This window comes from Crocodylus porosus, unplaced genomic scaffold (genome assembly GCF_001723895.1).
Source record: "Crocodylus porosus isolate Cpor-Errol unplaced genomic scaffold, CroPor_comp1, whole genome shotgun sequence".
NCBI lineage: Eukaryota > Metazoa > Chordata > Crocodylia > Crocodylidae > Crocodylus > Crocodylus porosus.
The window spans coordinates 106,354,604-106,382,331 of NW_017728943.1; the positions used below are offsets into that span (position 1 = coordinate 106,354,604).

The 27,728-nt window shown below is 41.2% G+C and overlaps 1 protein-coding gene and 1 long non-coding RNA gene across 2 annotated transcripts in view; one reads left to right on the forward strand and one right to left on the reverse strand.

The window, feature by feature from the left end:
* Nucleotides 1–8,255, reverse strand: part of LOC109320046 — a 30,465-nt gene extending 22,210 nt beyond the window's left edge. The window contains exon 1 of the long non-coding RNA XR_002103706.1: nucleotides 8,173–8,255. This is a non-coding gene — a long non-coding RNA (uncharacterized LOC109320046). The remainder of the gene's footprint in view (nucleotides 1–8,172) is intronic.
* RPS6KA2 (ribosomal protein S6 kinase A2) overlaps nucleotides 1–27,728 on the forward strand; it is a 537,755-nt gene that overhangs the window by 136,251 nt on the left and 373,776 nt on the right. The window lies entirely within an intron of this gene.

Genomic DNA, 27,728 nt, shown 5'->3' on the forward strand with positions numbered 1-27,728 from the left:
AGTTCCGCTTTCTCCTGTGGCGCAACCACCAGATTGCCCAGCGTACTTTGCAGGGGCCTCACATTACCCGGTGCCTTCTTCATCCTCCCTATATATTTGAAAAAGGACTTTTTATTATCCTTGATCTTGGATGCTAGTCCTAGCTCAGGTCCACCTTAGCTTTCCTGACAGCCCCTCTACAGGCCCGAGCAGAGGAGGTATACTCCTCTTTGGAGATAGCACCCCCCTTCCACTGGGTGTAAGCTGCCTTTTTGGTAAGCAGGCATTCCTGGACATCTTTGGTAAGCCAGGGGGCTTTCGGGCACTCTTGTCCCCCTTGCTTTTTGTTGGGATGGACTCCCCTTGGGCCCTGAGTATCGTTTCCTTAAGGAACGACCACTCGTCCTGGACACTGAGTTCCCCTGCCCTCAAGGACCCCAGCGCCTCACCCACTGGTCTCCTCGACTTGTTGAAGTTGGCCCTCCTAAAGTCTGGGGCTACCGTCTTGCTGCAGGCCCTTGACACCCTGCGTTGGATGGTGAATTCCAGCAAGCGATGATCGCTATCGCCCAAGTGGTCAAGAACCTGGAGGCCCCTTCATCGCCTGTGGCCAGGACCAGGTCCAACAGGGCATTTCCTCTGGTGGGACTGTGCACCTCTTGGATTAAGTGGAGGTCCTATATCTCAGCCAGGAACCTCCTGGAACAGTCTGTCCTGGCTGACTGTTCCTCCCAGCAGATGTCTGGGTAATTAAAATCAGCCATGACAACTACATCCCTTGCCTTAAGTGGCCTGAAAATTCCTGGTCCAGCTCTTCCCCTTGGTTGGGGGGTCTACAGTAGACCCCCACTGTCAAATTGCTCTCCCCACGGTCCCCTTGAATCTTAACCCAGAGCACTTCAGCCTGCCCTTCCTCTGACCCCATTCTGCTGGCAGAGGATGTGTAGTGCTCCTTGACATAGAGCGCCACACCCCCACCTTTCCTTCCTTCTCTATCCTGCCTATAAAGCCTATAGCCCCTAATGCTAACTGCCCAGTCATGGGATGAATCCCACCACATTTCTCTTAGCCCTATGACATCTGGGTTTGAACTATTTTGAGGGTGAGTTCCTCCTATTTATTCCCCATGCTGCGAGCATTGGTATATAGGCATCTAAGGCCTTGCAAGACTGTGTGTGTCACCCGCTGTTTAGGGAGACTGTCTGGACCCCCATTCCTTACCTTAACACTCCTTGCCTTTGTCACCTGTCTTGCTTGGATGGCGTCTCCTTGTCTTCCTGCGGGCCCCAGGAAGCCAGGCTTGAAAGTATCGAAACTGACTACAATTTATTTTATATGTTTGTAGAACTTGACCCATAGAATAAAGGCATCAGTTTCCCATCAAATAAAATAATAATACCTCTCAGCAATTATTTAATTTGTCTTCTACATTTAACAGTAACATTTGTTTACTTCCGGTTTCTATAATACAGTCTACTGCGTATATATATCTTGAGGAAGAATACTTTCCAGTGTTAGAAAGAGAGTCATATAAAAAAAAGAAAAGAAACCTGCCAAAAATGTATTAGTTTACACTGCACTGCTACCCAGGGGTTCCAATCAGAGCTGGAGAACTATAGTGTCAGGCAAGGTATAAACGTATGGGTAAATGTGTCTATAGATGATGCAGTAGTGATATAGAATTGGTGACAATTTAGAAGCATGGCAACTAAAAGGTATTAAGAGATCTATTCAGAACAGACCAGCTCAAAGGATGCTGCACAGGTAGGCAAGAGTGGAGGTTGTCTGGCTCAAATTAATTTTACCATCAGCACATCGAACTACAAAGATGGCCCCTCAACCTGCAAGGAGCAGGTTTACACCTTTGGACTGCAGCCTTGGATAACCTCGGGTCTTCTGTTACTTCAGGGTGATTTATGAAGTATTATCACTGCCCTGTTACAGACAGAGGAGCTCATTTAAGGCACAGAAATGTGTGTAAGGAGTCAGCATCTAAATGAAGAATAAAATTCCTAGTCCTTGGCCCTAAGAGCTAACTCTCTGGACGTATGTACCCTCCCTGTCCCTGCATTTCCCATCCCCCAAAGCTCTAACCTCTGGTAGAGCGGAGGGACAGCTTACTTCTGTTGCTACTTTCATTGTAGTAGCATTCCCAAGAATACTGTTGCATCAAAGTAATGATATTTAGATTGAGAATCCTGAAAAGATTGTTCGATGATCCCAAGGGTGGGACATTATCTAGTAGCTATGAAGTTTGATTAACCCTTTCAAAGGTATAACAGACACTAGTACTGCCTTTCTTGCTTCTTAATTATTTTTTGATTACATAACTCAACACATACACTGCTAGTATTGGGTTTTTGTGTTTTAGAAAATCTGACTTCCTGTCCCTGGTTGCAGGGATAATGCCATCTATCACTGAATAATACTATATAATCTTATAAAAAATGCCTCAAGTATAAAAAAAATATTCCTATGCAAGGTTTGGAAGATGCAACATTTCTAAGCAAGAACAAAAAATAAAAATTAAAAGTACAAAGGAATGAGGCCAAACCTCTCTCTCTTTCTCTCTCTCTCTTTTAACAGCTTTCAAAAACTAGAAAAAGTTAAACATCTGTCAGTGCTTGAATAGTTCATATATTTCCCCAGAACTCAGTTTGAGATCTCAGCATTTTTGAGATAGAGAGAGGCTAGGGCCAGAAATTACATATAAACAGGTTTAAGTGAAAACAGGTTTAACATGTAATAGAACAAAAGCTCAGTGTACATAAACCAGTTTCAAAATGGCTGAAACTGGTTTAAGGAATGTAGTATCAGACTTAACTTACTGGGGTGAAACTGGTTTATGAAACTTCTGTCCCAGACCCCTCCCTGGTTCAAGTTAAATCAGTCCCCCACTATCCCAACATGCTTTGCAGGCCTGGGCTGTGCTGTCTGCTCCAGGGAGCAGGACAGGCCCTATTCCTCTACTTCCCAGCTGGAACAGTGAAGGCTGGCTGACAAAGAGGGTAGGGGTGCAAGCCCAGTTGGGGCTGCAGCCCAATCCCCAGGCAAACTCTGGCAGGGGTCTGTGGCCATGGAGGGGGGTTAAACACCCCTTCCCCCACTCAGACTTACTGCTGGCTGCAGCTGTGGACTACAAATCTCAGAGGCACCTGGAAGCAGAAAGAGGAAATGATGAGCAGTTCTGTAGAGTCCTGCTGCTGTGATTTTTGGACTGCAAATCCCAGAGACCTTGGGGGCAGCAGGAAGAGGAAGCAAACACAGCCCATGCTAGCTACATGCCAGAGAGCCGTGCTCTAGTGCGTCCTGGTTTCTGGCCTGAGCTGCTGCAGGCATGTGGCTGCATTTCCTGAATCAAAGGTAAATGTCTGCTCGCTTCTGTTTCAATGTAATCGCTGCAGCTTAGACTAAACTGAATCAATTCAGCCTCAGGCTTTTTGACTGTCTGTAGAGAGAGAGAAAGAGAGAGAGTTGTTTCTCTCATTCAGTGAAATATACCATAGAGGATGCTGGTACTGATGGTGCCTTCATAACTTAACAGAAGTTTAAACAATTAAATAAACACTTTCTTTTGGATGATTTATATGAGCATCTGCTATTTACCTACCACTCATTGCGCGGGAGACCTTGGATAGAATAAGCTTCTAGAACTATTGCCAAAAGAAATATATGCAGGCTATTTCCTTGAAAAGATGTGTGGGGAAATGCTGTATATCGATATCATGATCCATTTTTTAATTATTTGTACTTTTATGCTAATAAAAATATTTTCAGACCTTTGGGATCTGGCATTATGGTATATTTAAGAGGGAAATAGGTTTGATTTTGTCTCCTTCCTTCTCTATCAGAGTCTTGGTGATAAGCTTTCTTCCTAAAACTGTGCATGTTTGCTTGCCAACTAGGGGAGAAACTTGGATGAAGTTGTTTTACACATCTGAAAAAAAAAAAGTTATTTCATTGCTCATAGAGTTTCTATATTGGTTTGAAATGAGACATTTAAAAATGGACAGTTTCTGGAAACATCATTTTCTTGGTCATTTATTATGAATGACTGTTAGCACTTTTGTGTATACCCAGACAACTTTTGAATGAATAATTTATTTATCCAAGAAAATACAGTTCTGGATTGACTGGAACTATTGTGATTAATGTGGTTGGTGAAAACCTTTGGCTAACAAGGAAATACGAAATATCTGTAATTTTCTCCTCTTTCTTGTGTCATTTGGACATGTATGATGATATATTTTTTTTCATTTTGAAAAAAAAAGTTGAGGCTAACTTAGCCTAACTTTTTTTTGAAAATATTAAAAAAATAGAAGAAAACATGTTTTTGTTATTATGTTTCATTTTTTGTTGTGCTGAATGAAAAGAAATATTTTAGTTAATCCAAAATCGAAGACTTCTCCAATGTTTTGATTCAGCTAGTGAAATGCTATTATTCCCATGTTACAGACAGGCGAAGCAAAAGGACATCAAGTCAAATAGGAAGTGACCAAAGGGAACTGAACCCAACTTGCTCAAATGGCAGATCAGTGTCCCCCTTCTTCAAGGGGAGGGGCATGTTCCTCTGGAGTTTTTAAAGTACCATATTTACTCAAATATAAGATGAGGTTTTTTCCCCACTCTGCACGGGGAGTGGGGGAGAGGGGGAGGAAAGCCCTGTGCTTTATATTCACATACAAGCAAACCTCTTAAATACATTGCCTATCATTAAACTGCTGCCAAAAGCAGCATGTGTTCTGAAATGGAACCCAACTAAGCAGCTGATTGAATGCAGCTAACACTGAGTATGACTATAAAACATATGGCCCATAAGGGGCAAACATACTGATAGGAACTTTTGTGGTGTGGCTCTTAAAAAATGGCCGGGGGGGGGGGGGGGGTAGTTGCTCCCCCAGGAGGGAATGAGAATTGGTTTGGAGCTACTTCAATACCAAGCCAGCACTCAGAGGTAGAAGCCAGCTCCAACACCTATCCCGGTATAAAAAATGCCCCCCTTTTTTTTTCTTTTTGGCCCATAAAAAAGGGCAGTTGCTTCCCCAAGGAGAGAACTGGCATCAGGCCTGGAACTACTGCAATACCAGGCAAGCACCAGAAGGAACAGAGGCAGACCTGGTGCTACATATGAACTTAGTTAAAAAGATGGAGATTCTGATGGGAGCCCACCACAAGGATAGGTCAGTACAACCCATCTGAATAAGATATAACAAACAACTCAAGAGTTGTTCAAGAGTGCTCAAACAACTCTTCAAGTCATGGTGAACCAATACATTGAACACCCAGTGAGAGATAATCCTGGAATCACTCCAGTCCTTGACAAGGTGAAGAAAGCCATTAATCAGATAGAAAAACGAGGCATCTAGAGTGGAAGGAATCCCCAAAGAAATCTTAAAATGGGAGGAGAGGAGCTCACATCACAGCTTCATGCCCTCATGTTAAGGATCTGAAATGATGAGGAAATCCTAGATGACCTCAGTTATACCATGATTGTGACAATCTTCAAGAAAGGAGACAAGTCTGACTGAAAACTACAGGGGGATCGCCTTTGCTGTCTACCACAGGAATGATCACTGCGAGAACCCTTCTGAACCATCTCCTTCCACTTGCTGAAGAGCTGTTCCTGGATTCTCTGTGGGTTTAGGGCACTAAGAAGCTAACTAACATTAACTTCACAGCTTGCCAGCTGCAGGAGAAATGTCAGGAGCAACCCTAAACCTCTCTACATGGCCTTCTTTGACCTCACAAAAGCTTTCAATTCTGTCAGCCAAGAAGTGTTGTGGAAGATTCTTCTGAAGTACAGATGACTGTGCAATAGTGGCCTAAGGGTTGCTGGGGCCCTGAGCAAGAGAGCCATTTGGGGCCCCTTAGAGGCTTAATTTTGATGATCTATAAGCAAGCTAGATATTTTCAATTTCAGTTTCACTTTGTGCTATCCATGAAATTGCTATGGGGATTTTCAGACACCAGGTCTACCCCATTCATGGCTATGGGGATTTTCAGACACCAATGAAATACAAATATTCATTGTAATTAATTTTTATTTTGATAAAGTGTGGGGCCCCAGGCAGTCGCCTCATTTGCCCTCCCCTAAGGCCGCTACTGGTTCATGGAAATTTGTCTGCATGTTCCATGATGGTATGTGAGCAACGGTTCTCAGTCATGGATCTATCACAGATCCCTTTGAGGTTAATATGGGAGTTAAGCAATGCTACATCATCACTCCAACACCCTTCTCAATATTCCTTGCCACAATGTTACATCTGACCAACAAAAAGCTTCCAGCCAGAGTAGAGCTAAACTACTGAATGGATGGTAAGCTGTTTAACCTCAGCCGACTGTGAGCCAAAACCAAAAACACCCTGACCACAATCATCAAGCTCCAGCATGCTGATGATGATGCAGTGTGTGTTTTACTTGGAAGCTGACCTTCAGGGAATCATCAGCATCTTTACCAAGGCCTACAAGCTGGACCGGGCTGCCCAGTGCCTCATCTGCATATACATTTTTGGAGCATCCAAAGACTTGTGACAAGGACACCTGTCCTTCCTGTCATAAGTGGGGGGCTAAATACTACACTGTACCCAGTGTGTATCCCCACAGCTACCACCACTTCTCCATGCTACCTGCTGCCCGGAGTGGTGCAGAAGGAGGAGGAGCTGCTGCAGGTGGGAGAAGCTGAGCAGTACCTTGGAAGCTGTGCACGCTGTCTGGGGTAGGGTTGATGCAGTCTGGTGGACATGGAGCAGGTATGGGCAAGAGGACAGTGCAGGCGACTCTGGATGGGAGTGGGCAGGACTTGGCTACATACATAACAACACAAGGACAGCTCTAGGATGGATGGTGGGGCAAGGGTGGTGGACTGCACATACACCTTCACCTGCATCTGCAGCACACCACCTGGGTGAGCTCTGCTTAGATTCAGACTTAAACTTTGGCCCAGTTCCTTTTCATTCTGGCTGTCACTTCCCCTCTTGTTAATCCCAGAGAATCTTTTACATTGTGCACTACCACATGGGCTTTCAAGGACATCAACCTATAGCCACCTCCTTTCAAGCTGGCACCTCACATAACCCATTCCAAGATGTGGAATGAACTACAGAATTGGTGCAAGGAAATGAATAAGACTGAAGTTATTCTGACCCACATGGAATATTCCTATTGCTTTAATAATTCCAAAGTTCATAATCTCTCAAAATAAATAGGGGGCTACACTTTTGTGACTATGGATAAACTTGATGTGTGCTGCATTAGAGATGTATTCCCATGTATAAATAATAATTGCATTCAGTTAACAAAAGGAGCATGCATAACATTCTTACTAAAATGTCTGTAAAAAGGGTCTTATTTTTTTTTCTTTTTTAAAGGATTCCTTGCTCTTTTCGTCCAAGGATTTTAAAGCATTTTCTACATCATATCTTAACCAACCATCACCACCACCTTGTGTTGCTCAGATAATTTGGTGAGGAGTGTTGCATAAGTTAAACAGATATAGGTGAAATAGCAGCACTATTATAATTATACAGGGACAGGGAGGTTCAGCGAAAGTAATTCTCCAAGGTCACACAGGGCATGTCTACATGTGCAGTTAATGCCACTGAATAACATCCGGTGCAGATCATGCTGGAGTTTATTGTTCCCATGTGCCACATTTGCATGTGCGCCTGGGACCGCAGCACATTGAGTCAGGTGAGAGTGGCCCTGGATTCTCTTAAGTACCTTGAAACCCAATAACTGAAACTAAAAATGAATAGTAAGAAAATAATAGAATAAGTAAATGCTAAAAATAAGATTTTTTTTTCATTCTACTGAGGTGTATGATTCTTAGAAGCAGCTAAACTAACAAGGGTGGCAATCCGATGCATTTCTACAGATCCCTTAAACATGCATTGATGAGATCTCACAACACTCTGGTTAGGCAGGGCAAGTAAATTAATATTACATCAACTTTACAGGTGAGTGAAGTTAGTAATACAAAGTCAAACAATCAAGACAAACATAACAGAACCCTATGACTGAGTTGTAGTTATCTGAGTTCCACAAAACACTCTGCATAGTGATCATTTTAACTAGCTCATCCAATAAAGCTAAGGTATTTCATATGCATTCATTGCACTAATATATAACTGCTAATGCTTAATACATCTTTTATCCTAAAAAATCACAACACTTTTTAAAGAATCGCAGACAAACCACTTTTTGCTGGACAGCTTCCAGGACAATCTGTTCTATCTTCACATTCACACGGATAGCGATGAGAGGTCCATTATTGTACATCCGTGAAGGAGGGAAGGAAACAAGTTGGGTCTAGACTTTAATTGTATGTGTTTTACACTAATTAACTTAATGATATACTTAATGTAAACTTTTTGTAAAGGAAGGAAAATATTCACTTTTTATTGGTCATCAACAACAGTCCTTCAATACAAGATTGACAGTCTCCCAATGAGTAGGGAAGGGAGTTCAGAGATGGCTAGAGTAGTTATTTCATAATCCTTTAGTTGAACATGTGGCTCTTGCATTATGAAATTACTCTAAGGAGAGAAAAAAAAAAAGAATGGAAGTAGTACACGTGAAATGAAGTAGCAAACTCTCCACTAGCACTAATTTAGTTGTCCTGCACTTTTCCATTATTTGCTACCGGTTGTTTTTGAGACTATGTTCTTTCCAGGTCATAGCACTGAGGGTAGAAATAGGTGTCACCAAACTGAAGCAGACCCATTGTGGAGAGACGTGTATGGTCACAGTTGATCTACTTTATTGGGTGACATGCCTTGCCTTTTGTCTTAATGTGGGACAAGGGGCTACATGTTCCTCTTGCCCAGGGATTTGTGGGTTCCTTGCTGCCCTGCATTGTACCAGCACAGGCTGGCACAGAGGCAAGGGGTGGCTCAGGAGCTAGGAGCTGGGGAATCCCCAGCCCCCCATGCCTCCATACGGGGATCCATGCCTCTGCCTGAAGCACAGGCCAGTGCAGGTCCTAGCAAGGAGGTACTAGGGATACCCCTGCTCCCATGCTGCTCCATGTCAGGATCCTACCTGACCTCTGCCTGAAGCAGTATGGAGGTCTGAGGTCACATGGGCCCTATTGTGGAGGCATGGGCACCTGGGATTCCCTGGGTCCTCTGCCTCCATTGGGGACTTGTAGGTTTTCTCCACTTCTGGAGACATACCCTTGGGGTACATCTCTGTAAGCATAAAAAGCCAGGCATGGGCTCTGGGGCCTAAGGGTACTTGCCCTACCTGGGGTGTGTAGGATTGGGCTTTCAAGCCCTCTGAGCACCTGCCTGGGGTGGTGGGAGAATGCAGGAAGCTCTAGGATGCCTGCACTCTACTGCCGCAGACCAAATAGATGTCAGCCATGATGAAGCAGCACAATTTTAATAGTACCTTGCGTCATGCCACTTATGTGGTACAACAAATGGTGGTGACTGTCTGTATGCTTGGCATTTGTGTTGCCATAAAAATTGTCACATTTGTGCCACCATAACATCAGACAATGGTTGTGTATCCTGAGTGATCTAGATTTCAGTTTTTCACAGCATAGTCTGTCTTCAATATTAAAGACACATAGATTAAGAATTTTAAAGGTTAATCCATTTTTAACAGCTTGAATAGTCTTTTGCATTCTAGATAGATGTAAGCCATATTTTTCTAAACAATTAGGACTAGAAAAGCAGGGCTGCAAGGGACCTCCGGAGGTGATCTGGTCCAGCCCCCTACAGAAACTTATTAACCTGTTGGACTCTAACTCTCTGTAATTGATTTCTTTATTCATTGAAGCATCTATTAATCTTTAATTAGCCCCTTTAGTAAATTATCTATAAATATAATTTTAAAGTGTGACCACCAAGAGCCTTTCTAGCAACCTAGGAAAGAAGTTGGAGATGCATATTTCTGATCGTAAAAGTGAGATTAAGTAGAGTATTGGGATGCATTTGAGCCCGGGGTATTTGAATTAAAGACAATATCAGTGCAAGTTCCTTTACTGTGTGGCCTGCCAGACTGTAACAAAATCTCAGAAGGAAACTGGTGTAGATCAAACACTCTTGACTCATTTGGAAACAATTACCTGAGAAACCAGCTCTATACTAAAGAAAGCAATCTGATTTATTCTGCTCTTAATTATTGTCCTTTACATGCTGACAGTGTGGTCAGTGCTGTATGGAAACAGTGTATAATTGATACTTGTTCCAAAAGAATTCACAGTTCCAAAAGCAGGTACAGGAGATTTTTTTTAAAAAAAATCCTCAGACAGACTTCTCAAGGAGAACTTAGAATTGATTTATTTACAATGTCTTTTTTTACATTATTAAAACATTTGTTCCCATCGCTTTCTATGCAATTCTGTGACATTTCAAATGTGTAACATGCAGTAAATGCTGTAGAGGAAAAGTGGCAGCCCCTATATTCAGGTTGCCTGATGCTTTCTATTATAGGTGGTTTCTATAGCGTTGAACTGAGAAATCCCTGAGTAGACCTAGTTAGCAGTAGAAAAACAGCCCCTTGTTTTCAGTCCAATCAGTGGTGACCCTATCTCCCACCGGTGGTTGGAGAACAGGTAATTAAAAGATATATGAAGGTGAGTCATTTTTGCCAGAAGAGAATATTCCTCTGATTAAACATAGAAAGATGTGTAATTACTATCTATGAAATGCCCATCAGATCCTAGGAGAAAGGAAAAAAAATTATAAGAACAAAAAAAGTAACAGCAGATGTTTTTATTCTGTAGTTAAAGAACATGTTAAATCAGATTGAGGAAAGACACACTGACATCTCTCAACTCCTTTTAACCTCTACTTTTCAGCACACAGCTACCAAATATTGATGAATATTCTGCAGTCCGCATGGTTGCTATGATCAAAAAAGTCTGGCAGCAAAAATTAGTTAAGCAGCCTTCCCCAGTGCTCTGACAGCAGTTGACTCCAGGGATGAGTTTCTGGGAAAGGCAGACTGTTAAATGAATTATCAAGCAGGACAGTAAAATGTATCTCAGTAACTGATTTACTTCAAATGCGATTTGGATGCCTATTTATAATGAATGCTGTCTCCCAAATTCTTACATGGAACACTTCTGCTTACTTACCATACCTACTTACTACCACTTACCATATCTTAGCGCCTCTCAGTATAACTCCAAGCATCCAATAGTGAAGTTCAAGTGAGTGGAGCTTTTCTATCTTGGCAATTCTTTCCTATAATCTTTTTTCTTGAAGGCTGAACAGCTCAGGATTGGTAATTAAATAGCATGCCTTGTCTTTTTAATTTCTGATAGTCCAAGTCAGTAGTGACTATTGGGGGGGTGGGCAGGGTGTTAATGTTATCAACATAACATAATAATTTCCAGTGTTCTTTTATGATTGTACAAGCCTTTTCTCTTGTGATGAACCCAACATAGCTGCCTCCTGAATGCAGCTGCTCAGTGGCTTAAAAGAAACTAGCTAGTGATCTTGGTCCATTGCTTAATAGATAAGCATCCACATCACAAAACCTACCATCACAGTTATCCTTATATAAGTTGTCACATCAGAAGGCTCAAGGATGAATAGGTAGAAAGACTGAACAAGCTGTCAAGTTAAACTGAAGAACACTAGTAGAGTAACACTGGGAAGTTTCTATTGCTGCTGCTTATATTCTGTGACACCACAAGTCTCCTGGGATGTCAGACTGGAAACATGACTACTGTTAAGTTCACTCTGAGTAAAGCAAACAAAGGAAAAAGAAAAAAAAAAGCATACAGTGAAGAAGGGACTTTTCTCCTTTTCCAGTTACTTTCTGTGATTAAAAGTTCCTACCCTCTTCCCCCCGCTCCCCAGCCTAGAGCTAGGGTATTAATGAGATGAGAACCAAGACAGTGCCATCCCTGCCACCATGAGGAAGCACAGCCTTTGCATACGAAGTGATTGTGCTGGTTAATTGACACTTGTGGACGTACTTGCACAGGAGTTCAGGATGTTCACATGATTTTTGATTGTACCACAAACATGTTTTAAGAATTACAATCCTAGATGAGATATAGCAAAAGAGGCTGTCTTCTCCATCCAACTACTGTCAGTTTGTTCTTATGTCCTGAAGCATTAACTTCATTTTCTTTTTATTCTATCTGCTGGTGATTGACATGTTTGTGCGTTATAGTCAACATATTTCATTCTGATCTGGATCCTACTGCATTTATGAGAAATATTCTTCTGTGGAAAAATGTTTTCACTTTGAAAAAAATCATTCCAAAACTGGAAATCAAAATATTTTGTTCTGAAAATGGAAATGCATCTCTTCAGACTTTTAAAAAGAGCATCAGGTGGAAGTAATTCATTTTGTTCAGAAATGTTTGAATTTCTATGAAGATGGCAAAAATGAGTTTTGATTAAAAATTACAGACTAGATCCACTAATAATTCCTTCTGAGCGGAAGGGTCTGCCAACAGCAAAACAACTGAGGTCTGCGTATGCCTGCGGTAGCCTTGTATCCACCCAGTCCAGTTTTCTTCTATCTGCAAGGTCCACGCAGGGGTACAGAGCATCACATGTGGTCATAACCAAGCAATGAAGCTGAAGCATAAAGTCCAATAATTATTCTGTAAAGATTAATATCTGCTGAAGGACAGCCCTGTCCTTTTGTGGGTAAAGAATCCTGTAAGCCTCCATCCTGGGTTGCTTAAACACTTTTCCCAAGCATTGTAAACCTTGGACTTCTCTTTTGAGGTTCTGTTTGCCTACAGGAGGACTGTCCAGCTTGTAAGCAGGAAGGGTCCACATGCTCTGTGGGCTACACCAGTGTGAGCCACAGGTACCCAGGGGTGGCACACTGTGAGGGTACACCCTACACACCCTGGACGGTCACCTTCCCAAGCTGTACTGCATATTCGAGCACCTTGGTCTCACGCTTACCTTCCTGGCTTCAAGGAGGGACAGAAGTTGGGTGGGATCCTGGGGTTCACAAAGTAACCCTGCACAGGCTGCAGGCAGTGTGCAGGTTACCAGTTGGACAGCCCTAGCTTACAGCATTCATGAGTATCAGTTTTGAGATCTGTACTTTTGAAAATCAAGCCTTTAAAACGCAGCTTTTAGCTAAGGTTTTCCTGAGTAGGTCTTTATGAGTTTATGAAAAGGATTGTATCCTGTGGTTGCTGTGATAGCAGGGGTCTCAATTCAGTGATCCAGTTCTGTATTCCTCAGCCGTTGGCTGGGGACTTTGGACATGCTAACTCAGAGACCACTCTGCTTTTGAGTGACTTTTTAGCCTCCCTTTTTGCATTTAATCTGTTAGGAAGATGCTCTTCAGATCCTATCAGTCAGCACTGAAGGTGCCTGAGCGACAAAAGAAAGGAAATTTCTCACCTGTCATTTCTTTTCTGTAACTTGTTTGTATCAGTGTGGGTACTTATGACTACATAAAATAGTTGAAAACAAAACCAGCAAAGGCTGGTTTACTGTTTACTGTTGTATGCTCTGTGTTACTGAATTTGTCTAGGTGAATTGCAGCTCTGAAGTCCTAAGTCTTAAGTGAATGGAGATGTGTAAGTGCTTGGCTACTAAAGGGTGTAGTGTTTTGCTTCCATTGGTTGGCTGTAGAAATATATTGAAATTTCTATTAAAATATGCTTGGAATGTGTAGAAAGGAGAGGGACTGTATGCATCTCTAAGTCCTGAGCTTTACAGCCTTAAAAATACATGTTCAGCATCAGAGCTACAGAAGACAGGGGACTACTCATCTGGTACTGCAGATAAAATAACTGTTTTACAAGTGTTCAGGAAGCACAACTATAAATTATTGTAAATATTTGTATTACAGCAGTACAAAGAGCGTTTTATGACAGTTTTGTGGTATCTACTTTCTGCCAAAGATACTACTGGGGGATTGTATAGAAAAATGTCTTTTAACACGTTTTGATGACTGTATGACAGAAATTTCCAGGGGTAGACATCAATGGAGATGCAGATGAGAAAAGGAAATCTGACAGCCTTAATTAATTTTACAGCTACAGAAGGTAGCACAAAGCATGGCTGAAACCCACTGTGACTGGTTTCATGCAGCACTTGTGAGAATATGACAGAGGCAGACCAAGGGCTTTATCAGCAGGGACTCTGTTTAATAAAATCCCATCTGGCTTTTATACAGGCCTTAACCATAGACACTGAGAGAGCCTCATGCTGACTTCTGTGATGTGGTAGTCAGAGTATGACTGAATCTTACCTTGGGTAAATAGGGACATTGACCATGATGACTAAGAAATCAGCTATTAGTTTGAGAACTCTTCACAGGCCAGTTGTTAAAAAGCTGTGTTCAGTTTTTGTTCCATTATTAGACCATTCCAGCAGATAACGATGCCACCTTTTTATCTTTTTAGAAAAAGATGAGTAAAGAGAAGCCTGGAGTGGGAGTTAGCTCCTTTGTCATCTTCCCTCAGATTTTTATTGCTGCTTTTCTTTGCAAACTCACTGCTTGTCCGTTCAAGCCCATGTCCTTCACCATTAGCAGTGTTAGGGTTTAGGGGCATGAGGTGACACATGTATAAATATCTATAGATATAGATATAGATATATATAATCCATATGACTTTTCTAATAAGTAAGTGACAAAAACAGTAAGCTGGCCAAGAGAGCCACCACCATCTCCACAAAAACAGTGCGAGAGAGGAAGGCTGGTCAGCATGTGCTTTGTCACGGGTAATGGTTGGATTGCTCTTGAAAAAGAGGCTTGAAACATAGGTGCTTTTACTTTAAAAAACATAAGTTTCCTTTATGAGGATAGATTTTTGCATTGCCTCCAATGTTGCAGTGAAGGTTCAAGCATGGCTTATTGAAACCTATGCAGTTATCCCATGAAAAAGATTCTGGGTGGGGATATTAATGTTTCATAGAGGCTCTTTTCAGTCATTGCCATTCACCAATGTACTGAATTAAGGAATGTAATTATGCTGTTATTATGTTTAATTAAAACTGCTTTAGAAAGCCATGTACGCTATGCTTAGTACAGCTGATAATTTCCAAATGTTCTTTACAGAATATTGCAACACATGGGCCATGCATTTAAAGGTCTTATATTCAGCATGTTTCAGTGATATAATTTGCCACTGTATTTATTTCTAAAAATGCTTTTTTTGCATTGCTGAAATAAATGCTGACCATTTAAACCAAAATTATTTGTTTGTATTTGGTATTTGGCCAACACTGGGATGTGGATTCTGTAAATAAATAAATGAAATACACTCTACATGCAGAAAAAGTGGTCTGGAGCAGCTATTTTCAACCATGGAATCATGGCACCCTTTTAAGCATTGTGTGAAGTGTTGCTCAATATTAGCAGTGTCAGGTACAAAAAAACCTACACATGAAAACAAATTCAAAGATTTCAAACAGGAATCCATAGTGTCAAAAACATTCTAACATGTTGTGGACTTTCTGAGTTCTTTGCAACAGAAAAATTCTATTACCATTTTTCTTTTGTCAAAAAACGAAATGAAATCTAAGCGCTGGCATTTTCCAAGAGGAGCCTGGAGTATAAAGCTGGGTGACTTAAGTCTAAAAAGGTTGATAACCACTAATCTGGGGGTGGGATAAAGGATTTTTTTCAATTTAATATAATACTGGATTTAAGAATGTGATTTTTGCCAAAATGGCATTTTAATTCAATGTCTTGGTGCATAGTAAGTATGACTTCAGTGAGTTTAGTATTTGGCTAACTGAGGCAGGAGAGGCTTTTATGAGGCCTGAAGAGACTGTGTTGTATAGCAGAGAATATTAAGTATGTGACAAAGCAAAGCTGTTTAACATGCAAATAACAATGCTTCAACATTCCTTTTTTCTTTCAATTCAGCTTCCTTTTCACAATCTGTTCCAGTTCACAAACTAGGGTGCAGCCAGCTTTTTTTTCTTCCTCTATGTTTATTTCTATCTTTTCTGTGGGCTACACTTGATTGATGGGGGCTCCCAGCCCAGATGGCAGAAAACATAGAGACTGATCCTGATCATACTAACACTAGTGTAAATTGGAACTAATGCAGGTCAAATCAATGGAGGTTCAAAAGTGTAAATCTGTTTTAAAATGAGATCAGTATGAAAACCATGGTATTTCCCCCCCTCCCCATTAAGTCTTTCACAATAGTTTGGGAATGAACTCGAATTTATTTTGAATTTCTGAGTAATCTGAACCCTCTAATGTTTGTTAATTAACTTTCTAAGGAAATCTATTCCTGATGTAACTTGGTTGAAGTCAGTGGAGTTGCCCAAGGGGTAAAATTGGCTCCTGGGTTTTAATTTGTTTTTAAATCTTTCCAGTGCAATGTAAAACCAGTTCCCATGGATCTTTTAATATCTTTCACATGCATCTATATACAGTTATAAATGAATCTGAACTGAAATTGATTCTGAATTTTAAATGGAGTGGTTTTGTCTCCTATTGTCTCCTGGTTTTTATTCTATTTTTGAAGAATGATAATAGAAATAATAATGATTTATGCTATTTGTTTTATGCCTACAAAGAGCTTCATACCCATTAATTAAGCTTCATGGAATCCTCATGAATGTGAGGAGAACAGCTAGTCACAAATGGCAGCAAAGTGTTTTGAGATTTCAACTTCTAGAAACTTAGTCAGCTTTCATGATGAGTTAAACAACAGAGAAGTAGATGGGGCCCCTCTAGAAAAGAGTGAACTTTGCCTCCATGTGAAATAACTTGCAAGCTTAAGTCTCTCAAGTGTTTTACATTTTCACTAGTATCCATGTCTGCCCAGTGAAGGCAAATTGAAATGCTCTCTTTATAATGCATATTGTACATTTCACCAACACTGTATTAAAGGAGGGTTAGTGGGATTTTCAGCTGTCTGTAAGGTTACAACCTGTCTGTTTTTAAAAAAGTTAGAATGCTTCTCCATAATTTTTTTTTTAAAATGAGCTGTCTGTAAAAAAACTAAGAAATCACGAGCTCAGTTGAAGATCTATCATTGGAATGAGGCTGGATATAATGGCTGGTGGACAGACAGCGTACAGCAGCACCACCCTGGGTCTGAGCATCAGCACAGTTCATCCCCCTGCAAGAATTTCTCTGTCGGGACTTGGTTGTGGCCTATAAATATATTAGGGATGTGCACCAGGAACTGGGAGGAACTGTTTACCAGGGCAGCCCAAGGGATGACAAGGTCTAATAGTCACAAACTCTAGGAAGACCGTTTTAGACTGGACATAAGGAAAAACTTCTTTACCGTCCGAGTTCCCAAAGTCCGGAACAGACTCCCTCCCAGAAGTGGTGCAAACACCTGCTCTGGATGCCTTTAAGGCATGTTTGGATGTTTATCTTGCTGGAATCATTTGACCCCAGCTGAATCCCTGCCCCTTGGGTAGAGGGCTGGACCCAATGATCTTGTGAGGCTCCTTCCAGCCCTAATGTCTATGAAATCTATATTTGAACCTGGCCCTTGTTACTGCCATTCAGTGCCTGACAGAGGAGTTGCAAGTAAAAATGTATGTCAGTAAAAAAAAAAAAAAAAAAATTAATTGCACTCAAATGTTTGCAGATTGTAATTTAAAAAAGAATTCTTGGGCAACCCTGGTAATAAACAAAGATTTACATGAACAAACATGCACTATAAGTGGTGCTATGTTAGTATTTTGTGCATGTGTGGTATTGGGAGTCCTAGAGATTTGGAATTCCTATTGCTCTTTCCTTTGCACCTAATTATTAAGTACACTCTCTTCCTGCTGCCCACTTAAAGATGGACAAACTAATACCTATGTACTCCCTTTGCATTTATAGAATTGCGTTCATTGTTCAAAACCATTTACTGGGTTCTGTGATTCATATTTAATGATCCCAGTGTCTTTTGTTACAAGTTCCTTTTGCAATGGGTCGGCAAAATGAATGTTTCCTATTCCTTATGTCATTCCCCATATACTTGCTTCTGACTCCTTTTCTCTAACCATCTTTTCTGTCTCACTTACTTGTCCTTGTCTGAGTCTTTTTTTCATTTTTCTCCCATTTGTTGTTTTCTGCATTTTACATTGTTCTTTATCTTTGGTTTAGTGAGGTTTTTTTACCCCCTTTCCCAATCCTGTCCCACCATCCTGTGAAATCTATCTAGTTTTCACTTCTCACCAGAAGGCAACATGATGTTCAACAGGATGCAGTGTTTACATTGCTTGCTCTCTTAACTAAGCAGAATGCCTTTGGAGAAAAGAAGCATAAATCCATGGGTTGCAGGCTTAGCCAGTCCAGAGGTTGGCTGCTATCATGAGAACAGGGAAATAAATTGTACCCCAAATGCTTTATCCACAAAGACCTGAGCTTTCCCCAAACTCTTTTCAGTGACCCTCAGTTCTGAACCATAGTCCTCTGCTATGCCACCTCTGGGCTATCTCCATTGTTTTGCCAGTGCTGCCCATCATTCCAACAGATCTTTGCTTTCCTAGCCTTGGGCTCCCTCACCAGCACTTCCAGAATAGATCTGTATAACCTGAGATCTCAAGTCATGCATTCCTGCGCCAATGTTTCTTTCCTTGGGGGCCCCTAGTCAGAAGTGATACTCTGTCTCACATTGGAATAAAGTGAACTTGATGTTCCTTTATCTTGGAAAGATATGGCACCATAAAAATAATATTGTTCTACTGATTTTACAAAACTTAATTTTTTTTTTTATTTTCACTGAAGTGAGCTAGAACAGGTAACAGATTAGCCCATACATTTGGTTCTTGGCTTCTACTACTGTGTTAGAGCCAACATGGAGTTCCAAGATGGTTTTCAGCTCTCCAGCCCACAGAGAGTACTTCCATGCTAAAAAATGCATATTTCAGCCTAAGTTTCTCTATGTCCATTGCAAATGGATCTACCTGAATTAGACAATCTGTTTAGCTGCTGTGTATGACACTTCTTGCTGAAGTTTCAGCAACTTCCCTAGAAGTTCTCTGCCTCCTGGAAAAAGTTCAGGAGAAGGTATTTGCCCAATCTCTAATCCCACTGAGTAATGTTATCACTAGCTTCCTCCTATGGAGCTCTTTTCTCTTTATTGGCTTGTGCTGTAAGTTGAATTTTCCACATGATGGGTTAAATCACTGCCAGGCTGGTATCCCTAGCACTTCAGAGTGCACATAGTTTAGAAGGTGACAGATATATTCTGCTGCAACTGAGTCAGCAGCCATGTTGTTGTATGTGTCTCAGAATGACCTACCAGTTGGCAGGCAGCCTAAAAGCCACTTGGGGCATATCTTCCCACAAAACTTTGTTGTATCACTGCAGAGGTGGTGGATGTCAATTACCAAATCCCCTAATCGTGACACATCTTCAGTGTCTTTTAGCTTTGGTTTTCTGTAGTAATTGTTCTGAGGTTTTGCCAAGCTTAACCATTTTTAAATTAAATTATTGGTGATTTAATGAAAAGATAAAGGGATAAAGCCACACTGAGAGACTTCATCGGAACATGACAACCACTGTTGCTTAGACTCTGTTTGAGCAGATTTAATACTCACAATGTTAACAGTGCTGGGGTTTATGGGAGCCATATCTGGTCAAAGGATGACACTGTTGGTCACAATGGCTTAAGTGGAGATAGAACTCAAGAAGTTGGCTTGGCCATAAAGTAAGAATTTTGTTCAAGGAAAAAATTGGGGTTTCAGTGTTAGCTTGCTTTTTTCCTGTGCTGGGTCAGGACAGAGACCTTTCATAGATAATGCTCCAAGAAAATGCTGTCTTATTTAGAGCAGAGACTTGAACCAGGGTTTCCCAGTCCCCAAGTGAGTGCCCTTACCTCTCAGCTATTCTGGGATAGGTCTGTCTTTTTGCTAAGTTTCTACTGGTATTAGAGTGAACCCCAAGGGTCTCTTTCAACTAGCCCAGTCCAAAAGAGCTGCATTTCTGTGTCTGTATCTCACCCTGTGACTGCTGCCTACTGTGCTTCCTTTTCTTTGAGTGGGGCCCTTCTAGGGATCACCCCACTCATTACTTCATTGCTTTACTGGTACTCAACCCTAGTTACAGGCAGTAGAGACAGGAAGTGTGGTGCCTAGGGGTGAAAGTTGAGAACAGCAATTTGAGGGTTTATAGCTGGGAGATTTTCCATGCTTTTCATCTCCAACCCCCAAGAGAGTTTAAGTTGCAATGCAGGGAGGTGCTGATGAGTAAACATGTGGAAGCTGCGCTTAGAAAAGCTTATGGCTTCAGGATGGCCTGCCACTAGGGGTTAAACATAGGGATTTTTCAATGTAGATGGTCAGCCTGTATGGACAGTTGCCCTCAGTAGCAATGTAGCCATGCCCTCAATTTCTGGTTTGACAGAAATTACATCCTGGGGCAGTTTTGGTTTTGATGAATGGTCATTTTCTGCCTAAAAATAAATCAATCCCTACTCACTCCACTTGGGGATGTGCAGTATCTCACAGGACCCAGTCCTGTATTTGTAATGTTTTTATTTGACTTGAAATAATTTCATCTATGTATTAAATATCAGAGAACAAAACTGTAAAAATAAAGCTGAGCTCATCAAAAGCCTAACTTTTCTGAGACTAAAAACATGCTCTTAATGCTGCAAAGTCAAGAGCTCAGAAATTAGGAAATGCCAGAAATTAGGCTACCTGTGGAACTTTAATTCAGACTTCTTTTCCATATACATTATGATTCCATATACATTATGATACTTACCAAAATTGTGATTATGTGATTCTTGCAGAAACCATGATTTTGGGTGAGCTCCATGAAAAAGTATGGGCTCCATGCTTTTGGCAAGCTCTCTGCAAAAAAGAATAAGTTAATAATAATAATAATAATCTTAAACCTAACAGCAAGAAGAGAAAAGTGCACAGGAAGCCCTGCAGTCTTGGAGCTGAGTATGGGGGATAGGTGGAGGGAGCAGGGTGGGAGGTGGGGGAGAGGGGTGGTTGCCCCTTTGTCTCTTTTGCCCCTGCCAAGGCCTCTCTGTGAATCAGCACCACAGAGCTGGGTTGCAAAAGGCAGCCAGGAATCAAGGTGGTGGCTGCCCACTCCCCTCCCGCTAGGACCTTTCTGCCAATCAGCGCCAAGGGGCTGAGCCACCACAAAATTACTGTGGAATTAGAACTTTATACTGTGATCAACCTATGCAAATGGGTAAGTCCCCCTGTGATTTAGGTAAACCCTTAACTATACCCATGTAAGATTAGGAGATGTTTCTCTCATTTTGCATATAGGGAAGTGGGTCACAGAGAGATTAAAATCAAAAGACTTTTGTAATGTGGCATTTTTTGTTCACTAAAAATGATTTTTTTTTCCTCTAGCCTCATTTTCAAAAATAGTTAAACTGGGTTTTTGGCTGTAAATGGCTGAACAAAACAAACAAAGAAAATCAGCCTCAGGGAAATGCCTAGCAGAGAAAATTTCCATCAAAATGGTCAAAGTTTGTTAAAGTTATAAACAACTGAAAATAAGACCTTATAATGGGAACCTTAATAATAGGCAGTACTGTCAACCCCAAGCATAATAGCAGTAACCTTAGTTCTTGCTTCTGTAACATAACCTGTATTTCCTGGTATTTCATTCAGCTTTTCTTCTAACATTGTTCTTCTATGTATATTTTGTCTTGGAAAGAAACAAGACCTAGCACAGAAACTATTTAAGAAAAAAGTATTTTTAACAATGTGGGGGTGTGAAAGAGAAGTGAGTCATGAATCATATATGTCAACTTCTTATGTAACGTGCAGCTAAGACAAGATACTTTGATTCCTGTTCAGTAACATAACTTTACAACATGAACCTGGTGAGTGATCATGGTGTTGTATGCTATACTTCTTTTTTTTTTTAAATTTTGTAATGAAGATAAAAGCTATATTGATTGGAGGGCTTGGCTTAGCTGTTCGAAATACTTGCTGTATTTTGTCTCGCTTCACTTTGGACTTACTGTCTCTTGAGTATCTCTGTTTCTTTGCCCCCTAGAAGATGACAGAAAATATATTGTTGGTTTTGAAATATTTATTGGTGGCTAAGATCATATTGACATTCCAACTGACCTGAGGGACCAATGTTACAACACTGGCAGAAAGTGTAGGAGTTGTTCAGTAATGCAGTTGCCAGGACCTAGTTAACAGAAGGCATGAAAACAAGTTAACTGAGTCCTGGCAACTGCAGTATTATACCCTCCTAGACTTTGATCTGATTATATGGAGATGGTTATGTTATTGGGGTTTAAGCAGGTACCACCTTGTTCTGTGATTTTTGTCAGATCTACATAGCTAAGCAGGTTAAGCTTGCATTATGACCTTCCAGTTAAAGAAGATGGCATCTAATAGGCAACCGCTAAGACGTCTAGTCAGGTGCATGGTGAATCTGCTTGTGGCTCGCACCCAATTTGAGAGTGACATAGTTTGTTACACGTTTCAGAGATCCATGTGTTGTCTGAGTTGGAGTCCAACTTTGCAGCATGCTGCTTCCTTCTTTTTCACTTTGCTGTCATCCTCTGGATCAAAGCCACTTTATGCTGAACTACACCCAGTGCAAGATGCTCTCTCCATATTGGACGAGGTTCTGCACACTCCTCCCAGCTTTCTACACTGATGTTGAATGACTTCTCATTATTTTTGTGTGTGTCATGGTACCAACCACGGAGAGTGACCCCTTTCTAGAGCCATCTTGAATCTCGCTACACAAATAATATTCTTGGGGATATGGTCTCCTCTTGTTCTCCTGACATGGCTGAGTCATCAGAGCCTCTTCTTTTTGATAATGGTTTCTAAGTGTGTCAGTCTTGTGCAGTCCAGCACCTCTGTATTTGGTGTTCTGTCTTCCCATTTTATTTTCAGGATTTTATGCAGGCATCGCATGTGGAGCTGTTGAGTCTCCTGATGTGCTTAGCATATGTAGTCCACGTTTCTGAACCATAAAGCAGGGTTGACAGCATACAAGTCTGATAGATTTGTATCTTCACCTTGATTGATAGTTTGCTGTTATTTCATGCATGTTTTTGTAATAGCCCCAAATTCTTAGCTGCTTTTCTAATTCTGTTAGTCAGTTTAGTCTGAAAGTCAAGATTCCTCCTGATCATAGAACCCAAGTAACAAAAGCTGTTGCTGACATCTAGAGATTTACCCTCTAGAGTGATGTCAGGCACTGGTTCTTCTAACATTGTCACAGTCTTCTTGAGGCTAATTGCCAACCTGAAGCTTGTGCATGACACAGAAAATCTGCCCAAGAGATATTACAGGGAAGATTCACTGTGGGCAACCAAGGTTACGTCATCCTTGACAGCAAATCCCTCAGAATCAGCTCTTTCACGTTGCTTTTTGCTCTAAGTCTTGTGAGGTTGAACAAACCTTCCTCTAGTCTAGTTTGAAGATAAATAGCATCATTGCTGGCCTTGAATGCATGAAGGTGGTGTCTATGAGCAAGATGTATACTGGTAAGAGCTTCCCTATGTGCCAACTTAGCAATTAGTCACGGTAGAAGGTATTAGCTTTAAGGTTTTAGGTAAAACAGAGCTCCTAATCTGACTTCTTTTTTTGAACAAGTGCTAAGTATTTACACTGGTGTTCTAAGGAATATTTTTACACTAAAATATTGGGCTTCATACTAAAGCTGTGGATCTTCCCCTCATTCCTAATACCAACTGACTATTTGAGCTGGGAGTACCAATAGTGGAATGCTAAATACTGAATAGCAGAGTTGATTATGAACAAGAATTTCTATGTCATAGGAAATTCTGAAATTGGAAAAAAAAGCCCTATTTTGTTTGGAATCAGAATGAAATAAATTTCAAAACGGAAGTTTGGAACAAAGATTGAAGCAATTTTTAGTTTTAAATTCAAACAATTTAGTTTGGGGGTTTGTTTTAAGTACGAAACTATTCTAGTTTGTAAAGCTTAAAAATTTAAGAAATAGAAAATAGGAAACATAAAATAACTACTTTGTATCCATTTTTGTATCAAAATTGCATTAAAATTCCTACATTCTCACAGGATGTGTTGATTCTACCTGATCAGAATTTTCTTTCAAAAAATATATTTGTCAGAAAGTTTTTTAAACATCCACTAAAACTGGTCATATTTGCTACAGGTGAGCCTGGGGGCAAAAGATACTTCTTCCCCTCAGTCAACTCAGTATGGCAGGAAGTATAGGCCAACAAGTCCTTAGGGAACCAGAAGGTAGAAGAGTATACAGACATTGTTACTAGTGGCTTAGTCTCAAATGAAGTGAGAAAATTAAATGTTTAACCTCTTGAGTCCCTAGCTTTGTCTCCTTCCATGCTCTTCTTTGTTGGTGGCTAAAGATACAAGGGAATGACATCTCCTGGACTCAGACAAAAGAAGAAGCACATGAGTAAGAGCATCATGTAGCATCTGTTAGAGTCATGGGCACAAGATGCTAGCAAGACAGAGTTTGGTACTCATGATTACAGTGAAGGTAGCAGTTTAAGGTATAGCAAACCAACTTTTAAATGAGCTAGCTGAGCTATTCAAAGTAGTCAGCTGAGAAAGTATGGAGCTCAGCATGAGCTAATTTACACCAATCAGAAGCAATATAATTTAATCTATGCAAAACTCAGTGCCACTATGGCCAGGCTGTTTGTAGTACCCAGGGTGGTGTATCTGAAGTTTGCTTAGGTATCTCTACACCAGTGAGAGCCAGCCTTTTTGGAAGGTGTGCCATAGATCAAGCCCTACACGCTGATTCCCTTCCCGTGCGCTGTGCTCCCTGCCTAATCTGCTGCTCAGCTTTCTGCTCTCTGTAGGAGCTTTTCAGTATTTGAACATTATTATCATGTCCCACCCTATTCTCCTTTTCTCCAGATGAAGCATACCTAGTTCTGTCCACCTTTCAGCGTATAGCTTACATTCCAGTCCCTTTTATCTTTGCTGTTTACCTCTGTATCCTCTCCAGTTTCTCTGTAGCCCAGAACTACACATAATACTCTGAGTGAGATCTAACTAGTGCTGAGTAAAATGGTTGTATCACCTCCAGTGTCTTAGTACAATATTCGCCCTTTGTAGAGAATAGTACTATGTTAGCTCTCTCTGCTCCTCTGGGACCTTGCTTATTTCCTGACTTGGCAAATATCGTTGCCAGTGGCTCTGAAATTTCTTCAGTCAGTTGCTTAAGCAACCTGGGATGATTTTTGCAAGCTTCTACTGATTTAAATACATTTGTTTTTTGAGCCCCTCGGATGCACTCCTTACTTCCCATAATCTGCAAACTTTTACTTTCTTTGTCAGTATTAATTTTGTCAACTGCCTGGTTACAGCTGATTTTTTTTTCTTCTTTTTGTGAGCTATGATGCAAAGTAGTCAGTGTGCTGTTCTACCTACTTTGTGCCTTCTCTTAATAGCTGCTCACTCTCTCCACTGAATAGCTAACCCACAATTTCCCTGGACTTTCTTTTCTGCCCAGTGCATTTCTAGAACTCTTTCTTGGCTTTAACATGTTCTCTGCAGACAGCTGGGTATAAATCCCTGAGAGGTGGAATTAGTATTCTTAATTCATGAAAACTAACTTTGGATCCAGTTTGTTCAACTGGCCAAACTGGCTGCAAAGCAGAAACAAAATAAACCTCCTCCCCTCCCTCCATACTAGCGATTCTTTCTTCAGAATATGAAGAATTGAAAATTATGTGATTTAAAAGAGTAGGTTACTGGCTAGGAAATGGGATTAGCTGAATCTCTGTCAGTGAGGAGAGAGAAAAATATCTCCTATTTTGTATTGTACTTCCGCAGTTTTCAGCAGCATAGTGCATGGTTGTTTTCTTTTCAGTTTTCTTGTTAGGCTTTTTGCTACTTTAGAGTGAGTGCTGATTTACTTAGACTTTTCTGTTGCTTTACTATCAATTACTCTATATCAGGCCAAAGGGGGCATGTGCAGTTAATGCTCAGAAAGCTTACTGTGCAATAAAATACTGTGTAGTAAGCTTTTCCTGGGAGCACGTCCACATGTATAAGGGTTGGGAGCAAATTGACTACCAAAAGGAGCAGTTCAGACCAAGACTACTCCTGATCTGCTCTGCTCCCATACAACAGCCAGGGGGCTCCCCTGGGTGCCGGCACTGCGGTGAGGCCTGAGCTCAGAGGGCTGTCCTGCCTCCAGGCAGCTGTTTCCCAGCCCCATACCCTGATCCGGACACTTTCTCAACCCCATGCCTGCTTGGCAGATTGGGGCAGGGAGATGGGAAAGGTCCCCACCCCCCCAGCCCCGGCAGCTGGGACACAGCTCACAGCTGCAAGGGAGAAGATGGTTTCCCAGCCCTCTGCCCTGATCTGCCGATTGGGCAGGAGGCTCGGAAAAAGCTGTGAGGGAGGGGACAGTTTTTCCTAGCTCCTAGCTCCCTGCCCCAATCTCCTGATTGTGACAGGGGTGGGAAACAGCTACAGAGGTGGGGACCCTTTTTCCCAGCCCCCTGGCCCAATCTGTTCATCATGGCAGGTGGCTAAGAAACTGCTGATTGGGGCAGGGGGCTGGGAAACAACTGCTGGGGAGGGGACAGTTGTTCCTTGCTGTCTACATGAGTGGTACTGTGCAGTAGCTAATGTGCAGTTAATCTACTACCTGTATTTACAGGTAGAAGAAAACTGCATATTAGCCTAATTTACAGAAGCTTCTGTACATAGTTAAATGGTGATGACTTATTGTGCAGTAAAATGTCTCATGTAGACACCCAGGATGTGGGTTTTCCCCCCTTTACTTTCTTACCCCTAAAATATGTGTCTAAGCCACCCTGCCCTTCATTCCCATTTTAAACTGTTTGGATATGAATCTGAACTTCAATTGTCAGGCTTGATTTTAAGCTGTAACTTCACCATTGACCTGGATCCTCACTTGCTTATGTGAAGAAGCACTTCTAACTTCAGAGAGATTCTGCACAAGTGTAAAAACCTGACTGTGTGGAGTTCCACTAAAGGCAATGAAAGCTCATGTGAATGCAGGTGTCTACCTGTTCAGTTCAAATGCTAGGGTCAGGACTCTAGTAACTATACACATGTTTATCCCATGTTTTAGCTGGCAAATTTTATCTTGATTGTTTTCAGGTAGTCCTTCTCAAATATACCCTAGAATCTTTTAAACACCTCCTGGTGCTTGAAATAAGATTTCTGAGCATGTGCATTTTCAAAGCAGGTACTAATGAAATCAACCCAAGAATTCATGGACTTATTCTTGGTATCAAAATACAATTAAGTGCATTTGAGCAAAGCTGGCTAGTGCAGAAACTGAGACAAGACAGGGGAGCAAACCTCTGACTACTTAGACAGCTATTGATGACGCTTGCAAGGAGATATGATGTCCGAACCTAGTGTGAGAGCTGTTTCCAAGGATGTCGGTTTTAATATTGCATGAATTGGGAGACTCTAGTAAAGGTTACAGAACTATAAAGTTAAATTATTATTTTATAGGCTTTTTATGTGCGAACACTTGTGGAAACTTTGGAGAAGGCACAAATGGTGATTAAACAGTAAATGCATATAGTGGTTAAAAGCAATTTAAAATGGTTTTCTGGGACTTGGTCATCCAGGATTGCTTGTCATCAAATAACAGTGTTAGGGAATGCAGGGCTGGAGCATTTTATTAAATAGTTTATTTGATGTAATTATATGTTAAGGCTGAAGAAGTTGATTTTGAATAGAACAGGGCTGGGAAATGGGTAGCTGGCTAATGCAGAAACGGGTAGCTGGCTAATGCAGGGTGGCCACTTTGTTATGCCTTTGCATTTTGAAATGTGCCAGCCTCCCTCATCGGCTCTGCAGGAGGAGGCACAGCTGGAGCAGAGCCTGTGGGCTGGGGGGGGGGGGGGATACGGGCTGCCTGCTGTGGGTCTG